We start from the raw sequence: 17,593 nt of genomic DNA, 5'->3' as shown, positions 1-17,593 counted from the left end.
GTTATAGTTTCATCTCTGGTAATTTTAAAGTTAAATGATTGGTATTTTAGAAGTTGCGGTTTCAATCCTTACTATATTTTTATAGTTACATTTTTTGTCCGTACATAATTTGAATTTAGAGTTTTTGCTTTTATTAATATTAATATTTATTATTATATTTTATTATTTAATTTTCATTTATGGTATTGGAAGCAATATATACTTTCAAACTTTATTTTGGCCTTTCTTTTGCATGCATAATTATTTGGATCAAAACATAATTATTTGGATCAAGACTTTACTAGGGGTAATATAAACGTCAAAATCCATCGAAAATTTGATAGTTGGAAATGAATGAGAGATTTTATCATACCATTGATCCTTTTATTGATTCAAAAAGTTAAAAATTCTAAAACCAGAATCATTCTAATATGTATTATGTTGAAACAGTTAAATATGTAGGGCTTCTGATGAAGTAAAGGCGACAATTAATACTAGCAAAAGGAAAAGAAATTGAAAACCCATTCTCACAATATCCGTTTAGCAAGAGAGAGGGGTGAGTTATGTAAAAGCTCAAATACATGAAAAAACGAGATGGAACAAAGATGCAAAAAAGGAAATAATGAAAACTAAAGATCGGGTACGGAATACAAAATGATCTCTTTCAAAGCAAGCACGTGAAATGAGGGTTGGGGTTCTAGAGATGAATGATAAAGTAGCATAATAACTTGAGGCGAAAAAAAAAAACAAAAAACAAAAAAAACAAAAACAAAAACAAAAAAACCTTTGCGTACGAGTTTTCATAATGGCAAATTATAGATGATTAGGAGTATTCAACTTCCTAAATATTCAAGTATGGTTAGTAGATACATTTATAGAGAATCATGAAATACATTTATAGAGAATCAGGAGTATTCAACTTCCTAAATATTCAAGTATGGTTAGCAATCATGAAATACATTTATAGAGAATCAGGAGTATTCAACTTCCTAAATATTCAAGTATGAGTAGTTAGCTTCCTAAGTAACTAATAAAAAGAAAGTTATTTGACATGACTAATTAAAGCATATTCTTAACACTCCTCCTTGGCTTTTGTGAGGAAATGCAAAACCCTATTGTAGTGAACATCACCTGTTATGAATCTGACAGCCATGTAATTATACTCTGATGCAGGGGCATAAGCTGTCTGTATTCAATTTTGCATCACAAATTCTCCTTCTTATTCGATGGGTTCTGCACGATAAATAAAAAGGATATCACATGGACTTGGGTGGTTCTGGTTTAAAAAGTTAAAGAAAGCAAGGAAGTCCAATTTCATGGGATGATAAGATTACGAGCATACACATTTACGAGCATCATACACATTCTTTGCTATGATTAAAAAGTGCGTTTGCCGGGAGTCGAACCCGGGTCTATTGCTTGGAAGGCAATTATCCTAACCGTTGGACTACAAACGCTTGATATGCATTTTTGCAAACCAACAGTATTACAAATATCTGTAGTCCTAATTTAAAAAAAAAACACTGGATCTCATATTCTAAGAGCTTTTAAAAGTCAGTTCAGTTTAATATATTTTAAACAGCTAGGTAGCATTGAGTTCCACACCATAATAGTTATTTTTATTTTTATTTTTCAAACTTGAAATAATACCATTTTATATGTATATAGTTTTTTCAACTTGAAAATGTGTAATTTGTATTCAGTTCAGGGTTCAGTTTGAGACTAAACCTGTTCCGAAACACCAAAACCAATTAAGATTGGTCTGTTTTTTTGGTTACTTTCCATATTCTATTCTAAAAGGGTTTTGTATGGTTTATGTTGGAGACTTAATGTCATCAAGCATTTAAGGTAATTGGTATTTACCCATCTATCTAAAAGGTATTTAGGTTATGCTCAAGTAAGAGTTAGGGAGCATGCAGTGTACACTCATATAAACTAGTATTATCGTGGACGCAACAAATGGTCCTGAAGGTGTAGGTATTTAAGCCCTGAAAGGCGTAGATTTTGAAGCCTAGGTCATGAAACATTGCCAAAAGTGTAGGTAGTGAAGGCTGCTACTGATGGCTTTAAGGCAAGCTGCCAATATCCAAAACTGCTGATCCACTTTAATGAAAATTTTGGTTTACATACATGATTTGATCAGTAAGTCTAGGGTCTAACTCTTGCATTCTAAAACAAACTAGCCATACTCTTGTTTAGTGCTCGACTTCCTGTTTTGCAGCCCAACTTGAAGTTGTTTTTCAAGTGAATAATTCCCAAGTAGATTTTGCCACAGATAATTGCATTACAGATCATAATAGTACTTACAAATCGTGTATAACGCAATCTAATTTGATATCCAAGTTTTATTGACTATCATTCACAGTCGAGCCAAAGTGAATCCCAGCCCTACTCATATAGAATCTCAAGAAATAGTATTTTTCAAGAAATGAATGAGTTTAACCTAAATTACACATAATGAGTTTATACTTTAACATCAATTCTAATAAATATGTCTCTAACTTCAAGTAATAATTGTGCCTGCAATCCAGAAATAAAGGTTTTGTCCTATAATACCTTGGTGCTATGACCCATTAATTAAGTTCAATACGTCACAGACGAACGCAATCTAATATGATAATCTTCAAATATCATGTATTTAACATTTGGGATCCACCTACATTAAGTAGAAAAAAACATTACACAAACTCAACATTTAAAAAATGCAACATATTGTTTATTAATGGAATTTATTTAACAAAAAATTATCTCCATTGTTTGTCCACTAGGTTAGAATGAGTGAAGTGGCACTTTGATTGAGAACCAAGTGTTGCATGGTGACCATCCTAACAAATTCAATCATATCAAGCACAACAGTATAACAAGACGAAGAAGTACATATCCCCAAGAGCGTATCATAGCTGGTTTATTGATGGTATACTTGCAGAAAATGAATAGATCAAACATAAGAAATTTAAGCAAATGAAGATATAGAAAATGAAATGACATGACAATCAAGAACCAGGATGTAGTAACCATATGTACATGAGTAGATCCTGCATAAAAAATTAAGAATCAAAATAGTAACATGCAGATTTAAAGAAACACAGATAATTAAATGAAGGCATACACTTTTATGAGAAAGTCTATCACAACATTTTTTTGTTAAAAGCTTTCCACAAGATGCTAAAGTGATGGTATTCAAAGCATTTTTTAACATCATCAGACACGATATTACTAGAAAGTAAGAGTTCGTCACACTTTAAAAACATCAAACATACGTTTCTGAAATCCATCAAGCACAAGCTATTGAAATCCATCAAACACAATTTATTAACATAAGATACTAAAAACTATCAGAAGCTATCTTTATGGCAGAGAGAACAAGCAATGCCATATCATCCAAACTGCTTCAACAGCCTCAAACTTTTCCACTTGCTCCTGGAACCGAAGGGTCTCGCTTAATCAACTGAGAAATCAAAATGGGAAGTCAGTGAACAGTCAACATTATATATACTAGACTCAAAGACTAAATAGTAGTTGCAATTGAAGTGCATTGCAAGAATACAAATAAATGAAGGCCAAATGTATACTGGGTGAAGGTAATGAGTCTGTTACACTTCTTATTAGGCTTACGTTTCGTCCTGTCAGTTGTGGCTTAAGTAGAGCAGTGAGGGAAATAAGGTCTTTTTACTGTTAGATCAGTTAGCCAGGCTTAGTTTCATTCCACTCCATAATGGAAATTTAAAAAAACATCCAAACGACAACGCAGTGACAATTAACAAACTGGAAGAAATCAAATTGCTTCAAGAATTGCCCATTCCATTCCACCGGGCAAGACAAACAGACTTTTCTCATTCCTATGGAATGAACCATTCCATTCCTTACCATACTCCATGATACCAAACACTATCTAAATGTAAATAGAATAAGGAAAAAATAAACTTAAGTAAGTTCAATGATCAAAACTATAAACTATAGATAATGTCCATTTGCAGACCTCATATATTACAAAAGAAAATGAAAGCATCCCATGAGTAAACATGAAGATTGAGCTATGAGGCCAAGATCAACACAATTTTTTAGGGATGAACAAGAATCATCATAAACATTAATAAGAATTCAGAATCAAGATATAATTCCACAGTTTGTATTATATGATAAACAAAATGAACGCACCTTACAATTCTTCTTGCTATTACTCTCTTCTGTCTTTCTCTTTGGCCTCCCGTTAACATAGGGAGATACAAGACTCTCCATATAGATAGGGGCACAAATATACTCCCTAGTCTTGTAGAACAGCATATCACGACACAATGTTCTCTTGTTAGGAATGTAATGTTCCTGCTCTTTCAAGCATTGTAAAGCTAAGTTCATATCACAGTCCTTTTCAAACATTCCCCAAGACAGCTTTCCATTATAGTTCTTCAGCATCCATAAGTTATCATTAAACCCATCACAAGGAAATACGCATAAACAATCTTCCATAATACCTAAATTCATATTTGGGCGGCTAGCAACACCAGATTCATATCGCTCATCATCAGGTTGGGGAATTTAGATAAATTTTTCTTCAGATAGCCGAAACGAAGTAATGACTCTCTTCTTATTTGGAGATGAAGAATCTTTCATAATCCAATGAAGTGCCCCATTGCATAAGATACCAATCCTACTAAGAAACGAATACTTTACATCTCCAATTAGTTTCCAAACATTTGATTTCAAACTTAACACTTGAAAACATGTCCAACCAACACGTTTACGGAACTCTAATACAACCTTGTAATCATCCGTAGATGAATCATAGCCAAAACCCCAACAGAAATGCTTGGTATCATGAATTTGAGGGTCTTGTAGTGTTTGAACCTCTCTAGTTGAGGGATTAGTTACTACAAGTTGAGAAGCAAAAGAAGAGATGCATACAAGTCCATTGGAAGAACCAAGAAGATGACAATCACGATCATCAAAGAATCTGTCATCAACATAACAAACACGCGACCCGTTGCGATAAGAGACCCTTGACATAACAATCCTCCTATCTATATCATTGTTTTTGTAATCAATTTGGTAACTATAGTTCATATGGAATTTTATGAAACCAGAGTCAGAGATCAATTTTTCCCAAGACTTACACACACTTTTGCATCGGATTAGATCCCTCACATTCAATCTTTTCAGTATATTCGGAAGGACATCACCATGAAGCTCTGCCATCGAAACCCTAGAGTCGGCAATCCGAAAGGAAAGAAACGGGGGGGGGGGGTGTACCTAGACGATAGCGAGAAATTTATTTCTATGGTGTATTTATTAGGGATTTTAGTTATCAACACTCATAAATGCAAAACATGATATGATGAAATTATTACCACGATATTTTACCATTTAGAGAGATTCATTTACTGAGATGGCTTTTACAAACCTGTCATATATGATTAGTACTTCAATACCCATAAGATCACTAATGCGATCTAGATCATGATCTTTGATAATTGCTTTGCTATAACAACTAAAATAAGTGTTAATGACATACCTTCATTCTTGAGTATTTCTCTTGTGCTTCCTTTAAAAAGTCCACTAACATGTATTTATCATAAGTTGGTAGAGGTTGTGGAACAGGGAGACAAATTATACCGCCATCATGAAGAGGAAGGAGGAGAAAGTGAATGTTGGGATAACAATAGAACAAGTTAAGCACTTTAGACAAATGTCAAACAAACTTCAGTGATACTTGCAGAATAAAACTTCTGAAAAAACTTAATTCAAAACTGAACACATTATTTATTAAACTTGTGAAAATTTAATGTGGTTCAGTTGAGATGACCTACGTCCACGGGCGAACGAGAGAAAGAGGATTTTATTAAACTTCTAAGAACAATTATAATCACACATAAATGTTACATTTCACTTGAGCTTTCAAAAGAAAATAATCTTTCTTGCTTACTAATTGCTCCAAAAGATGTGCACTCAACTTCACAATGATTGCTCTCTTGAAATTACTGTGTACACAATCACGCAAGGAATAATGAATGAGGATATGAGCCTATTTATAGGCAAGCATGGAAAACCTTAATTCAGATGGGTCTGACTCATCCATAATTAGCTCAAGAAGGGGATGCCCTAAGTTCCAATCAATCACGGAATGCATGTGGGAGCTTCTAGAACCTTTGACTTCATAAGCATCGTCCATGAGCATCATCCATAACCATTGTCTATGATCATCATCCATGAGCATCGTCGATGAGCATCTTCAACTCATGAGCATCCCCCTTTAGCATCTTCAACATATGACACCTGATGCTCACACGTGATACGTGATCCCTGATGCTCACCCGAGCTTCCATGTGCTCTATTGATCCCGGATGCTCCATGTACCCGGTAGCTCCAAGTGCTCAATGTTGATTCTTGATACTCACACATATATCTAAGCGTAAGGATGTCAATGGGGGCAAACGGGTAGAGGGTTGCATCCCCCGCCCCCGCCCCCAAAATTGCCATGTTTCCCCGCTCCCACCCCACCCCCTGAATTCCTGAATTACGCCCCGCCCCCGCCCCCAATTGATTTTATGTTACCTTTTTTTTACGCTAAATGAAGTTCTTTTTTGGGCTAAACGTAAATAATTTTTTGGAAAAGAAAATAGTTCTTTATAACAAAATTGTAAATGTTAAAAACAAAAATGCTATGACATCTCAAAAACATCAGAATGGAAACTTAAAAACTTTTTTTTTTTGCTGAATTTTGGCAGCTCAACGGGACCCCATGAGACTTTCAGGACGGGACTACCCACCCCCACCCCTGCCCTGAAGTTAAAACGGGGTTCCGTCCTTGCCCCCACTTTTTTAAAACAAATACCTCACGTATGGGATCGGTGTCCTACGAGACTTTTTGACATCCCTATCTAAGTGTTCCATTAACATACCAAATGCCCCAATGAAATATAGATGCTCCATTGAATTTGATCAAGTGTTCACACCCTAACAGTGAACTGCTTCTAGTGGCCTACATAGAAGAAGTTAGGAAAGGATATGGATGGTTACATGATTTGAGATATTCGAACCACATGAGTGGAGATTGATCATGGTTCTCAAAGTCACACGACCATAGTTAAACTTGGAAACAAAATGATAATGAACACGCCTACTTAAGGTAATGCTAAGATCAAATTGAATGGAATCAATCATATAGTTTGTGATATGTACAATGTTTTGTAGTCGAGGAACAAATCTTAATATGTCACGGCTACAAGAAAGTGGTCAAGATATCTTGACAAAAAGAATGGGTAATATTTTTCATCCCAACAAAGGTTTGATTATTAAGACCTTAATGGGTGCAAGTAGCATGTGTATGTTGTCTATTGAATCACAACCTCAACCCAGTTGAAATGAAGACTGCTTGATCACCATTCACAAAAGGATAACAATTGAAATGTAACTTTGGCACAGATTGTTGTGGAACTTAAATTGTACATGGAACTTGTACATGCAGACCTTTACGGACCACGTCAAACAATAATAAGAGTTACAAGTTTTGTTTTATTATATTGATGATTTTAGTAGAAACTTTTGGGCATATCTTTTTGATATAGAAAAATTAAGACACATTACTACTTCAAATGCTTCAAGAAATTAGTTAAGAAGGGAACAGGTTTTCTAGCGAAGTGTCTAAGATATAACATAGGTTTGAAATCGACTTGATGAATTTAAGGAAACATGTAAGGAAAAAGGAATATAAATATAACTTGCATACAAATGCTTACATGGACTAGCAAAATGGAATCTCTAAACGAAAAAAAAAACGATCATTATTAAAATGGCTAGGAGTTGTTTTATCTAACGATGAATGCCAAATAGACTATTTTATGGATAGATCTACCAATACAACTTTGATTGATATCAATCCTGAAAAAGCGTGGAGTAGTAATCGCCCCTATGTTTCATATTTATGTGTATTTGGTTGTTTAACAAATGTTCATGTACCATAACAATAGAGAATGAAGCTCCATGACAGGAGCGTGGATCTAAGGCCTATAATTTGCTCAATCCCAATATTAACAAAATCAAAATTACAATGAATGTCATTTTTTTATGAAGATAATGGATAGTGTTGTAGCAAATCACATAGTAGAATGATTTGAAAGAGACCGGATTCTTAGACAAGCTCGGATCTCCTACCTGTGTAACACTCCGTTCCCCTTCCATACTGTCATTGTAAGATCTTTCGAATTTACAATCATATCCCCCATGTTTGCATCCATTTAATACCTAATATTACATCGGTGACCTAACTCTAGAGGGAAGAAATCATCTACGACTAGTAGATCGTGAAACACGATAATCATTTTTTTTACCAGTAGTTCATGCAATGCCTTGTGAGACAAAGTTACCTTCCATCAATTAGTACCACTATTTCAAGACTGCCCATGTTTTTGTGTAGTTTCATAGTCTATGGGGGTGTTAACACTATAACCGAGTTTAATGTGACTTCCATTGTATCTAAGTGAGCATGATCCTGATTTGTATTAGACGGTTCTTCCTGATCCTCTTCTTCATCTTCGTCTCTCAATACACTACTTGATGGCCTGGTGCGAACTTGGCATCGCATTTGAAGCATAACCCTTTTGCCCTTTAGCTGCGAGTTCATCCTTTCAAAATCTTTTGAACGTCCTCAGCTATCCCCATGCACCTCTAACTTTCCTATAGGAGGTTACCATATCTCTATATGTTGATCGGAATAGCCAACCCCCGATCATGCCCCTCTCCCATCAACACGGTTCTCGTTACCGCCAATCGCATTGTGCGGGTCAATCCCTAGGGTTGTATGACCCTCACCGAAGATCTGAGTTTTGATTTTAGCTTCTTGATGGAAGTTCCTTCCAATACCAGTTTCCAATGCTTCATTTTGCTTCCACAGCCCATTGGTGTGTTGTTGTTGATCGGAATGGCCCACCCCTATCGTGCCCCTCTTCCTTCGACACAGTTCTCATTACCACCAATCGCATTGTGTGGGTAAGTGTTGTGAAATACGAAGGATCCGAATAGACTTAAATAATATTAGCTCAATGCGGAATGGGATCAAAAATTATCAAAGCGTAATAATCACAACGAAATACGAGTAAAATAAATAGAATAGAGACACAGGAATTTACGTGGAAACCCAAATCGGGAAAAAACCACGGGCGGAGGAAGCCGAGAAACAATTCACTATAATTTGCAGTGTTTACAGGGATTATGAAAGAGATTACAAATAGAGTGAGAGGGCTAAAATATATGGTGGTGTATCAGTATATATATATATATATATATATATATATATATATATATATGTAATGTTTTACTATATATATATATATTTTGATTGTTGGGTTATTCGTGGGTTAAATCTCTCTGGCTATTTATAGCCAAAGAGGAGAATACAAATGAAAGAAGAAAACAAAAATGCCGTCCAAGACAAAATTGCTGCGCCTACAATCTTCAAATTCATATTGCATATTACTATACACATATAATAATGTCTGCGCCTCCATTCCGTCCAATTTCATTTTCAATTTCATATTAGATTACTATTCATAGTCAAAATATGAATAGTAAATGATAAGTTACGGAAATAACCCCTAAACTATTTGCCACTTGCTAATTTTGGAGGCAACTTTTCCACAATCTCCACCTTGACATCAAAATTAAGCAAGTCATGCTTTACGATTAGTCAAAACCTTTAGCTCATCAAACTCTAAAACTTCCATAAAAAACTGCAATTTTGTATAGAGAAAAATTGTTTCCGAAAAAATAAATAATACTTCCTCCACCACGAGCCTTCAGGCTCAACTACGATCAGAAACACCCACCATGTCCAAACATAATTTGAACTTGGCTATAGGAAGACTTTTAGTGAACATATCAGCGGGATTATAATCTGTATGAATCTTGTCCACAACACAATCACCTTTTTCAATGATATCCCGCACAAAATGATAACGAATATCAATATGCTTTGTTCGGTCATGAAACATTTGATCTTTACTCAAGAAGATAGCACTCTGGTTGTCACAGAAAACTGTGGTCACCTTTATTCTATCATCGAGTTCTCCGAATAACCCCTTCAACCAGATATCTTCCTTAACTGCTTCTGTAATCGCCATGTACTCTGCCTCGGTAGAAGACAGGGCAACTGTAGACTGTAACTGGGCTTTCCAACTAACAGCACAACCATTTAGTGTAAACACATACCCTGCAATTGATCTTCGTTTATCCAAATCTTTTCCATAATCTGAATCAACATATCCGAACACCCCAGTGTTAGATTTGCCAAAACGTAAACACATGGAAGACGTACCTCGTAAATAACGAAAAATCCACTGTACTGCTTTCCAGTGTTCTTTCCCCGGGTTCGCCATGTATCTACTAACCATGCTAACAGCATAAGCCAAATCAGGGCGTGTGCAGATCATAGCATACATTAAAGATCCAACAGCACTAGAGTATGGAACACGTGCCATGTAAGCCATATCAGTCTCATTAGTAGGACTCAACGCGGATGATAGCTTGAAATGAGCTGCAAAAGGTGTGTTGACAGACTTTGCTTCGTGCATATTGAAGCGTCTTAGGACTTTCTCAATATAACGTTTCTGAGAAAGATGCAAGATCCTAGACTTCATGTCACGAATAATTTGCATACCTAAAATCTTTTTGGCAGCTCCTAAGTCCTTCATTTCAAATTCAGCTTTCAACTGGTCTTTTAACTTCTGAATCTCCTTCATATCTTTTGCTGCAATCAACATGTCATCCACGTACAAGAGTAAGTAGATCTTTGAACCATTGTCACCTTTCTTGAAATAAACGCAGCTATCATAGGTGCACCTGCTGAATTTGTGACTGGTCATGAAAGAATCGAACCTCTTGTACCATTGTCTAGGAGACTGCTTGAGGCCATAAAGAGATTTGTTCAACTTGCATAAGTAGTTCTCCTTTCCAGGAACTACAAAACCTTCAGGTTGTTGCATAAAAATCTCTTCCTCAAGCTCACCATTTAGGAAAGCTGTAGTGACATCAAGTTGTTCTAACTCAAAATCGTTAGAAGCAACCAACCCCAACAATACACGAATGGAAGTATGTTTGACAACTGGGGAATAAATGTCAGTGTAATCAATACCAGGAATCTGACTGTAGCCTTTAGCTACTAACCGAGCTTTGTATCTTGGTTTATCATTTGGGTTGACAGGTTCCTTGAGCTTATAGACCCACTTGCATTTAACTGGTCTCTTCCTTTTCGGAATAGGAACTAAATTCCAAGTACTGTTTCGCTGCAAGGATTCCATCTCATTTTGCATAGCGAGCATCCAATCATTTGAGTCTTCAGATTTGATAGCCTCGTCATAATTCGCAGGCTCCGTTGCGTACTCAATATTATCAGCAACAATAAAAGCATAGGCAACCAAATCAGATTCAGCATACCTCTTCGGAGGAATAATCTGTCTTCTCGGTCTATCTCTTGCAATGCTTGGAGTAGTAGCTTGTGGTTGTGAAGGTGTTGAATCTTCACCAACAACATGCTCATCCGACGAAGAAGAATCTTGATGCTGATTTGTACTCTGATTAGTGGTAGGTGAAGTAGGAAGCTCCACCTCCATTTGAGCATACTCTTTATTTGCTTCGGATGATACATCTGATGCATCTGTTCTTTTAGAAGAGTCAGCAACTGGTTGAATTATAGCAGACTCATCAAAAGTAACATCTCTTGAGATGATAATTTTCTTCAAATCAAAGCTCCATAACTTGTAACCCTTTACACCTTGATTGTACCCAAGAAAAACGCATTTGATTGCTCTTGGTTCTAGCTTCCCATTGTCAACTCGTGCATACGCTGGACATCCGAATGGTTTTAAATCTGAATAATTGGCAGGTTTACCGGACCATAACTCAAACATAGTTTTCTTCTCGATTGCTCGTGACGGTGATCGGTTGATAACATAGCAAGCAGTCGAAGCAGCCTCCGCCCAAAAAGACTTTGGCAATTTGGAATTAGAAAGCATACACCGGACCTTCTCCATAATGATGCGATTCATCCTTTCAGCTACACCATTTTGTTGAGGTGAATGGACTACTGTGCGATGTCGAGTAATGCCTTCCTTTTGACAATAGACATTAAACTCTTCTGAGCAAAACTCAAGTCCATTATCCGTACGAAGATACTTTACCACCAGACCTGATTGCTTTTCAACCTGAACTTTCCAATTTCTGAAGGTATAGAAAACGTCTCCTTTATGTTTTAAGAAGAAAGACCACACCTTCCTGGAGAAATCATCAATAATAGTGAGCATATAAATAGCTCCACCTTTTGAAGCAACTCGAGCCGGTCCCCACAAATCCGAGTGAACATAATCAAGTGGTCCTTTCGTTGTATGGATGCCACTTGCAAACCTCACTCGTTTTGCCTTGCCATATACAAGTCTTCACAGAAATCCAAATCAACAATCTTTTGTTGACCAAGTAAACCTCTTCGACTCAATTCTGACATGCCTTGAAAACTCATATGGCCGAGTCGAAGGTGCCAAAGACGGGACTGATCTGGATCAGAAAGAGACTTTGAAACAACAGCAACATCACTCGAAATTGTTTGCCCGTCAAGAAAGTAAAGATCTGAGGTTTTTCGTTTGGCTCTCAGTTTGTCGGAGCCGTCTTTGAATACCCTGAGAACTCCACCTTTACCAGCAAACTCGTATCCCCTTTTGTCAAAGGAATTGAGAGATAACAAGTTTCTTCTGAGGTCAGGAACATATCTAACATCCCCCATGGTTCGAATAACTCCGTTAAACATACGGATCCTGACTGAACCATGTCCAAGAACTGGACATGTAGTATTGTTACCCATCAACACATAGCCCTGGTTAACCTTTTCAAATGTGTAAAACCAACTTTTGTTGTGACACATATGAAAAGTACAACCAGAGTCGAGTATCCAATCACCAGTGGAATCCAGTTTATCTGAATAAACTGTCAAAAGTTCTCCAATACCTTCCACCTCAGCTACATCGGCTTCACCCGAAGTGCTAGCTTGTTTACCATTTGCTGCCGTCTTCTCTTTTTCTTTATTCTTCAACTTGAAGCATTCTTCAAGCACATGTCCCTTCTTGTGACAATAGTTGCAAAACTTTTGTTTGCCTTTTGATTTGGATCTGGTTCTGTTGGAAGATTGAGAAGTTCTACTTCTCTCTGTTGTTCTTCCTCTGGCATTCAAACCTTCGGCTTTAGCATCACTTGAACCACCACCAGTAATATGCTTCATCTTCTCTTTGGAATCCAAAGCTGTATAGACTTCATCTAAAACTAAAGTGTCACGGCTATAGATAATAGTATCACGAAAATGGCTATAGGATTCTGGCAACGACGACAGTAAGAATAAAGCCAAGTCTTCATCTTCATACTGAACATCCATATTCTCTAAGTTATTTACTAACTCTTTAAATGTGGATATATGTTCAGTTAAAGAGCCTCCTTCAATCATCTTGAGATTGAACAACCGTTGCTTCAAATGCAACTTGTTTGGTAAGCTCTTGGTCATCAACAGTTGCTCCAACTTTAGCCATAAAGAAGCCGCTGACGTTTCTTTTAGAACATCTTGCAAAACATCGTTTGACAAGTGCAAACGAATCTGGGATAAAGCCTTCAGATCTTTCATCTCCTTTTCTTCTTCGGTCCATGTATCGGGCATCTTATTGAAACCCAAAAGCGCCTTGTGTAAATCCATCTGAATGAGAATGTCTCTCATCTTTACTTGCCACAACGGAAATCGTGTGTTACGATCCAGTAGTGGAATATCGTATTTTACCGAAGACATGATTAATTTATTGATAAAATGATCCCAATGAGCTAATATTACAACCCGGATGCTCTGATACCAATTGTTGTGAAATACGAAGGATCCGAATAGACTTAAATAATATTAGCTCAATGCGGAATGGGATCAAAAATTATCAAAGCGTAATAATCACAACGAAATACGAATAAAATAAATAGAATAGAGACACAGGAATTTACGTGGAAACCCAAATCGGGAAAAAACCACGGGCGGAGGAAGCCGAGAAACAATTTACTATAATTTGCAGTGTTTACAGGGATTATGAAAGAGATTACAAATAGAGTGAGAGGGCTAAAATATATGGTGGTGTATCAGTATATATATATATATATATATATATATATATATATATATATATATATATATATATATATATATATATATATATGTAATGTTTTACTATATATATATATATATATATATATTTTGATTGTTGGGTTATTCATGGGTTAAATCTCTCTGGCTATTTATAGCCAAAGAGGAGAATACAAATGAAAGAAGAAAACAAAAATGCCGTCCAAGACAAAATTGCTGCGCCTACAATCTTCAAATTCATATTGCATATTATTATACACATATAATAATGTCTGCGCCTCCATTCCGTCCAATTTCATTTTCAATTTCATATTAGATTACTATTCATAGTCAAACTATGAATAGTAAATGATAAGTTACGGAAATAACCCCTGAACTATTTGCCACTTGCTAATTTTGGAGGCAACTTTTCCACAGTAAGTTCCTAGGGTTGTATGATCCTCACCAACGATTGAGTTGTTGTATGATCCTCAGAGTTCCGATTTTAGCTGGTTGATGGAAGCTCCTTCCAAGACCTGTTCCGACAGCCCCCGTAGTTAGACCCACCATTTTCCCAAAATTTCTAACGTAATCGTGGGATGTCCCCTCCTTTCGGATAGCTATGAATTGCTCATATCGGCTACCCTCATACGATAGCTGGAATGATTAAGGAGATGCCGTTTCAGTCCTCTTCATTATCAAAATGGTGACGTGTCCTCACTCCAAAGATACCAAGGCTGCTCCATCCATATATAAGGTTGCAGCCTTGAGTTGTTCGACTTCCTTGATGCCTTGAATCTATTAAAAGAACACTCAATGTGGTAGACTTACACACATATACATCTTCTCCTTCAAATAAGGACCTTTTTTGCTTTATGTACTTGAGCCCCTTCGAACCAACTTCTTCTTTCATCCCATTCTTATGCGATTCCCATTTTGCACCTTCGCCTTCTTGCTTTTTCCCAACCTGATTCGTTGTCAGATAATGGAAACCCCATATCATCGTAGAGACGGTCTTTCGTCGTGTGTCGCTCACATTCTTCCTTGGTGGGCAAGTTACCAACCTTCGTGGTTAAGTGGTTGATGGCCCGAAGGAGTTATTCAATCTTCTAGTTGTGTTGTTTCTATTTTTCCTCGGCTTCACTTCTAAATTTTATGAACTCTACTTCCAACTTGTCGATTTTCTTCAATCCCATGGTTCGCTTGCTTGGTGCTCTGATGCTAGTTAAAACGAACCAGGTAGAATTACTATAATTCTAGAAACAAGAAGGTCTCTGGAAGTCTTAGACTCAAATGAAAATTCTCATTATTCATCAAAATAACACATGAACCTATAAATACCAATTTGCCAAGAAACCTAATCCAAATCTAACCCCTATTTAGACGATAAAAAGATAAATCTCCCTATTAATTAATTCACTTGTTTCTAGGATGCTTATAGACTTGTCCAAATTTGCAAGACGTATCATGTTATTGAAGCTAATACTATAAGCAACGAATCGGACAACCTCCTACATGGATGAGTGATTATGACTCGGGTAATGAACCGAAGATGTTTGAGAAAACATGACCGTGGAAAAAAATTCTGATCCAAATTCATACAATGAAGTTGTTAAAATGAAGCATTTGAGAATTGCCGTGACCGATGAGATCAAGCCCATTAAGAAGACCATTAATGTAGCTTAGTTGGGCTGCCAAAATGAGCTAAAACTAGTGAATCTATAAGACCAAGCTGAAGCATAAGGCCTTACTAGTTGCAAAAAGAGACTCATAGAGGTATGGAGTTGATTATTTTGAGGTTTATGCACTTCGTGTGGAAACAGTAGGAACTACTATGGGATTGGATTCTCAAAAAAGGTGGAATATCTACCAGCTAGAAGTCAAATCTCTGTTTCTAGATAGAAAGCTGAATGAAGATGTATACGTTGAGGCTTGAGAAACCACAAGGGTTCGAAGTAAAGGCTTAAGAGAAGAAAGTGTACAAGGTACACAACGTACTCTATAGGTTTTCGGGCTATTCGGTCTCATATAAAACTACATATACACCAGGTAAAGAGGGGTTTGATTATTATAATTTTTACAGTGCACTTCAAAGAATTTAAAATGCAACATAATCCAATCCGAAACATAAATGGAATTACCTGAATTGGTGACAAATTTGCAGAGGCGGAATAAAACCGATCTAACGTGTATCACCCGTGGATGAATGAAGGGGTGTTTGGATGTGCATACTCAGACGACATAAACAAACTGAGGGAACACCTGTCATGTTGCAGTTAATTCAATAAATAAGCGCCTCCAATTGCCCCACTGGGCGTTAATAACCATCTTTAAATCAGAGATGCATGGCTCAGAAATCAATGGCGTGAAGGTAACTTTGTGTATCCAACGTAAGTGGGTGCGGATTTTCATCGAACACTTATCCTGCAGTTCAGTGGCATCCATAACATATAGCATCTGGATGAACATAACGTGAAGGTAACTTTGTGTAGTTTGTAATGCCGAGCCTCGGATTTCGACCATAAATAGGGTTTGAAGTTACTCACGAGTCGCACATAAACATCAACATCGCTCCCCGAGATAGGAGAATATCTATTTTTTTTCAAAGGTGTTCATATACCCTTCCTTTTCTAAATTTCTTCGTGACCCATATATTATTAATTTTAATATATTATTGTTATTATTATTAAATTATTAATATTACTGTTACTATTATTATTATTAATATATTATTATTAAAAGGTTTTTATTAATTATATATGAACGGATTGAAAAGTTGTTGGTTTTGTTTTACATCATGTTTTAGAACAAAAAAAAATAAGACAATAACTAGATCAATCTGACACTAACTCTAACACAAAAAAAAAAAAAAAAAAAAAAACTTGGAATTAATTGAAAATTTTTGGAGGAACCTTGATTAATCATCGAAGATGAAGAACTACAATTTGTGAAGATAGGAATTAAGGTTATATTTGAAAACTAAGGTGCATTTTTACGTCATCATCAACTATGGTTGTTTATCTGGTTGTTCATAAAAATACATGTGGATGTTCAAAGTTCAGCATAAAATGGTCATATTAATAGCTCTGCTAGTGAGTTCCTCCAAAATACCACACATCATAATATACATACAATGCATGTACATCGGGCTCACAGTACAAAAGACTAGAGTACCCTGGGCCCACAACCACAAAGACTGGATTGCCCTCTGGTATGTTGGCCTAGCGCCTCAACCCAACCACTCACATTAGCCCCCGTGCCTACAACTTAGAGTCGGCCCGCACCTGGTATCTTGGCCTACAACATGAAGTAGGACTACCTCAACCTAACCCACCATGATTTGTCGACATATATGATCAACAAGAAATCAAGTAAACAAGTAAGCACAAGCAACTATCTACATAAATATACATGTCGAACAGTTCATTACCGCCTACTAGGCCCCTCCCAGCACACTATGCCACTACCGAAAAATCTCCAAGGAATACATAA

General features: G+C 36.5%; 1 non-coding gene and 1 pseudogene across 1 annotated transcript; both read right to left on the bottom strand.

Annotated features, from left to right (window-relative positions):
* Positions 1 to 1,364: 1,364 nt before the first annotated feature.
* TRNAG-UCC (transfer RNA glycine (anticodon UCC)) lies at positions 1,365 to 1,436 on the bottom strand. Its single transcript has one exon. It is a non-coding gene; the product is annotated as a tRNA-Gly (tRNA).
* Positions 1,437 to 3,754: 2,318 nt separating this feature from the next.
* LOC145121887 (F-box protein CPR1-like) lies at positions 3,755 to 5,172 on the bottom strand (annotated as a pseudogene).
* Positions 5,173 to 17,593: the final 12,421 nt, after the last annotated feature.

This window comes from Lactuca virosa, chromosome 6 (assembly GCF_052849685.1).
Source record: "Lactuca virosa cultivar CGN04683 chromosome 6, Lactuca_virosa_CGN04683_v6, whole genome shotgun sequence".
NCBI lineage: Eukaryota > Viridiplantae > Streptophyta > Magnoliopsida > Asterales > Asteraceae > Lactuca > Lactuca virosa.
Note: the sequence above shows the minus strand (reverse complement) of the source record. Positions and strands in the feature narration are given on the sequence as shown.